The sequence below is a fragment of the Rattus norvegicus genome, chromosome 5 (assembly GCF_036323735.1).
Source record: "Rattus norvegicus strain BN/NHsdMcwi chromosome 5, GRCr8, whole genome shotgun sequence".
Classification (NCBI taxonomy): domain Eukaryota; kingdom Metazoa; phylum Chordata; class Mammalia; order Rodentia; family Muridae; genus Rattus; species Rattus norvegicus.
In genome coordinates this window covers 136,403,410-136,408,842 of record NC_086023.1, presented here as the reverse complement: position 1 = coordinate 136,408,842, position 5,433 = coordinate 136,403,410, and positions in this window count along the sequence as shown.

The following is a 5,433-nucleotide window of genomic DNA, read 5'->3' as shown; positions in this document are numbered from 1 at the left end:
CAGTGGAAGATGTGTCTCTGTGTCTGAGGCTATCCTGGTTTACATAGCGAATTGCTATAGAGGAGAATTCTATCCCCAAAATGACTATTTGAATTTGTATTTATTTTTGAGACTGTGTGTCTACAGAGCCCCGGTTGACATGAAATTTACGCGGTGGATCAGGCTGGCCTTGATCCATCTGCCTCTGACTCCTCTCCGTACTTCAGAAATTAACGACATTGGCCACCGTGCCTGGCTTCATTTTATTATTTTAAAAATTATTATTTCAAAACTCCGTGTGCAGACCAGGCCAGCATGAAAATCATATCTTCCTGCTTCTGTCTCAAGTGCTGGGACTTGAGTTGTGGTCACCACACTCGCAGCCTGGTTTCTTTCTGGATCATGAGTCCTGGCATTGTGGGCACATTTGAGGCCTGCTGAAGGGCTGAGCTGGCACTGCATCTTGCAAAGACAGTTGTGATGATTACAATTGTTTTGATTACAATTCCACAGCACAGGCTCCAACACAGGCTGCGTTTTTCTCGTGCATAACACCCCCCTGGCTCTCAGCATACCTGCCCCTGACCTCTGCAGAGACTTCTCTCTGCCTCACTACTGGCAATTCTGACCTCCCCTTCTTTAGAAGTTCCAGCCCAGGTTGGTCACTTTGCCAATGAGAATGGAGACTTACCGAAGCCGATCCAGAGAGTGGTCTCCGATGGTAACCACGAGCTCAAGTGATCTAGGTGGATGGGAGAAACCCCTTCAGAAGGCTTTGACTTTTATGGGGTCTTGCGTGGACCACCCCCCCTTTGTGGGAGGAGCCTAGTGATGTCAGTGTGTACCCACCATCCAGTTGGGGCCTTGGGATTTTTGAATTTGCTGGCAAGAAGGCTTGGGGCGGGGTCGGGGATTTAGCTCAGTGGTGCCTAGCAAGTGCAAGGCCCTGGGTTCGGTCCCCAGCTCTGGGAAAAAAAAAAAAAGTTAAAAAAAAACGAAGCCTTGGGGAAGTGGTTTTCAACAGGTTTATGCATACCGTTTCGCAGGGTTGATCCGCCCTTTCACAAGGGTCGCATATTTGATATCCTACATATTAGCTACATTACGATTCATATCAGTAGGAAAAATTATAGTTATGAACCAAAATAATCTTATGGCTTCTGGTCACCGCCGAAGAACCGTATTAAAGTTTTGCAGCCTGACGAAGGCTAACAGCCATGGCGACTCTTTCCCGGATTGCACTGCAAACAGTTCGGCACATTGCCTTTCCCATCCCTCCTTGTGGGTTTTAAAGCAGTCATCCTGTGACGGGAAAGTTGAGAACGAAGGTCCTAAAGAACTGCCTATGAGTCAAGCACGATGGTGCAGGCCTTTAATTAGAGCTCTCCAGAGGCAGAGAGGCAGGGGGATCTCTGTAAGTTCAAGTCCAGCCTGATCTCCAAGACGAGTCCAGAGCAGCCAGGGATACACAGAAAAACCCGGCTCGAAAATCAAAAACCAAACCCAAGCAAAATTAACCTATTGGTTGTAGATTTGAACCCTGTAACTTACTTCTCATGGGTTGAGTGTTTAGGTGAACCTATGACCCGAATTTCTAGTGTTCCTTCTACCGCTTAAAGAAGAGTCCGTCTCACCGGGTTGGGGATTTAGCTCAGTGGTAGAGCGCTTGCCTAGCAAGCGCAAGGCCCTGGGTTCGGTCCCCAGCTCCGGAAAAAAAAAAAAAAAAAGAAGAGTCTGTCTCGAGGATCGTTGGTCTGGTAATCAAACAGTTTCTAGTGAGAAACACTGAGAATCTGGCCAGGTCCCTTCAATAATAACGCAGGTTCTCGGTTGTTTGTTAATTTATTCGTTTTTGCTTTTCTTTGTTTCTTTGGGTGGTTGATTGGCTGGTTTTTCTACACAGGATTTCTTTCTGTAGCCCCTGGCTGGCCTGGAGTTCCCTCTGTAGTAGCGGCTGGTGTTGAACTCAAGAGATCCCCCTGCCTCTGCTCTTCCCGGGCCAGCACCAGCTTCCAATGAAACCCTTCTGTTCTACTGTTTTCTTGTGTGGTTCAAACCTTCTCTTTCCACGTCTATCTGGTTTGTTCTAGCCATAATTGAGTGGGTAAATAGTAGTCTCCCACGGCTGTAACAGACTTGTCTGTTTTTCCTTCACTTCTGCCAGGATTTCCTCCAATATTTTTCATATATTTTGTTGTTCATTAGATGCATGGCTGTTTAGAACTGTTTTCGTTTCTGTCGAGAGCCCTTCATATAATCTTTGGGATTCAGGGGGTGGTGGCTCATGTGGTTAAAAGTGCTGTCTGTTTGTCACAGGAACCCAGATTGGATTCCCAGCCCCCACGAGGTGGGTCATGCCTTTGTAACTGTAATTCCAGATTATCCAACACACTCTGTCTGTACTCTGACATGGACAGACAAACTGGCAAAACACCCATAAACATAAACTAAAAACCTAATTAAAAAAAACCTTTCAGCTTCTTTCTGATTTTGTACTTGCAAATATAATTCATTTACATCTTAAAGTATTTATTGTCAAGAAGGAACATAATTCTATCATTGGCTACATCTTCTGTGGGCCTATGGCTTCTCTTCCCACACTATTTCCTTTTGTGCTTTGCCGTCTTTTTGTGGTCAAAGATTTTAATCCTATATATTGATATCTGGCGTATGAATACTCTCTCTCTCTCTCTCTCTCTCTCTCTCTCTCTCTCTCTCTCTCTCTCTCTCTGCGTACTTGATAAACGTGTTCCTTGGGGAGTTACACTTGACATCCTAGAGTTGTAATCCTACACTGAATTTAAGGCATCCTAACTTCACTAACAGAGAATCAGCTTTCCTAGTGCCCCGTCCCCATCAGGTTTTACTTTTATATGCTACAAAATTACACGTTTATGGGTAGTGTGTTCACAATCATGGTTTCTCATTTTTAATGGACGACTGGACTAATTGTGTGGCCTCTGGGTGCTGCTCAGCCTTCTCCCTCTCTTCCTGGGCGCTGAGGATCAAACACAGCCTTCCATTCCACGGAACTCCGTACCCTGCATTGCAGACCTGAGAATGGGGTTGCTTGACCGACTTTACTCCTTTGGAGAGGACCAAGTTACCGCGTGTTCCTTTGTGATTGCCCTCATTGAATCTGCCCCAGTGGCAACATTGGATCTCGGATCCTCTTTGCCCGGGGGGGACTGCTTTATCCAATCTTTGCTCAATTCTGCACATCCACTTTCGTCTTTGTCCTTTCTTATTCGATTGTGATGTATGATGGTCTACGTGTTACCCAGGACAGCCAGGGTTACACAGAGAAATCCTGTCGCAAAAATCCCAAAACCAAAAGCTGAAAAACAAATGAACAAACCAAAAAAATCATTGTTTTATGAAAAAAGGGAGGCATGGAAGGCGAGTAAACCATGCAGAAGGTCCTGTAAAGCCATGAGAGGGAGGGCGGAGACACACCTCTGTCAGCATAGCGGCCATGTCAGCACATCTGCACTTGAAGTCAGTCCTTGCCTGCAGGCATTTGCTCACAGCTGGACTCATCTGCAGCCTCCCTAAGAACTAGGCCAGAGCACTGGCAGCATGGAGAATCCAGGTCTTGGTGCCCAGCTCGGGAACCCACTGAGCAGAGGCTGTGGGGAGTCAGAAGAAGCCTGACATGCGCAGATGAGCTCATCTCGAGTTCAGATAAACACTGCAGACAGCTGGAAGCTCAAGCAGGAAGCTGGGTGTGGAGGGGTCTGCCTGCCTGGAAGAGCTGCCCTGAGCAGTCTAGAGAGGCTAGGGAACGTTTGAGCAGGGATCTCAGCCAGAGGCAGGGTGCAGAGGTGGAGCAGGCTAAGAGCCTCCTGAAATGTGACATATAAAAGCATTACACAGAGCAGAAGGGACGTGAGAGACAGAGAAGCTGCACATGCCCAGGGCACTGGGTTGTCAACCTTTCCAAGGCTGCAATCCTTAGCACTGATCCAAATGACCATTGGGTACTTTCTGTCCTTGTCCCCCACTGAGTCATCATGGCCAGCAGAGGAGATCTGTGCCATCTCCAATGCCACCAGATCAATGGAACTGGCAAGTAGAAATGTCCCCGAGATGTAGATCCATGTCCTGCCTTTCTAGAGCAGACAGCCAGGAGCTAGAGCACTTGTTTCCTAGGCTTAGCATCTTTTCTCCTCCCGGTAGGCCTCTTCTTTCCCTTAAAGGGCTTTGATGTGCTTCTGATAAGCCATTGCCTCAGGCTGCTTACTCACCCTGGGTCCCATTCCCAGTGTCTGGCTCATTAGAGATCTTTATGGCCTTGGGCTCTAAAGAGCAGAGGGCAGATTGGAAGAGCTCACTGGGTGGATCAGTTGCATCCAAGAACAGGAAAGCTGCTCCTGGGGAAGCCTGAAGGGCTTAGCTGTCTGCCCCATGCTATCCTGTGTACACAGGGCCCAGGGTGGACGGCTTTATCCAGTCATTGCACACCTCTGAAGATTCACTTCCTGCTTCGTAATTTCTTATTTAATTGTGTTATGCATTGGTATTAATATATTCCCATCAGTTGTATTTCCATTTAAAATATCATGTATTTATCCAGACCGAGTGGCACACACCTTTAACCCAGCACTCGGGAGGCAGAGGCAGGCAGAACTCTGTGAGGTTGAAGACAGCCTTGTCTATAAAGATAATCCAGGTCAGCCAGGGTGACACAGAGCAATCCTACCCCAGAAACTTAAAGTCAAATGAAGAAACAAACAAATCATTTGTTTATTTTAAGAGGGAGGCATGGAAATTCTGTAAACAACGCAGGGGTTCCTGTAATTTCTCTTTCATATCTCAGTCCTCATGCTCTGACAATATCACTATTTCTAAGTTAAACAAAAGTCCGGGTCGTGGGCTACTGATAGTGAGAACAGAGGAATCTAACGGGAGAAACTAATGCTTCCAACACAGACCCTCAGTGGAAAACTGCTTATGTGCAGGCAAAGAGGTGTTTGGAAGAGGGGCGGGGAAGGCCTCAGTAGCTTGGCTTCTCTCATCACTGGATCCTGAATCAGACTATGTCTAACTCCCCATCCCTCAGGACCTGCATACTTGTGTCTGGTTTTGAGGTTGTCTTAACCCTCGGCCCAGGTTCCTCTGAATTCACCACTCTCTTACCCCATCCTCCTGAATTATATGAGTGTTCACCATACCCAAGGCTCACTCTGGTGTTTTGTTTTGTGAGACGGTGTCTCACTATGCAGCCCAGACTGGCCTTGAACTTAACAACAGCTCGGCCTCCAGCTTTACTGAGTTCTTAAGATTCTTCATTTGTTTATATGTGTATGTATGTGCATATGCTATGTCCATGTAGGTGCCCTTGGAGGTGTGAAGAGGGCGTGGGTTCCTCTGGAGCTGAAGTCAGAGGTCATAAGCTCTTCATTGTGGGTGCATGGAACTTGGCACAGCAAGGGGACTTGAGCACTGAGCATT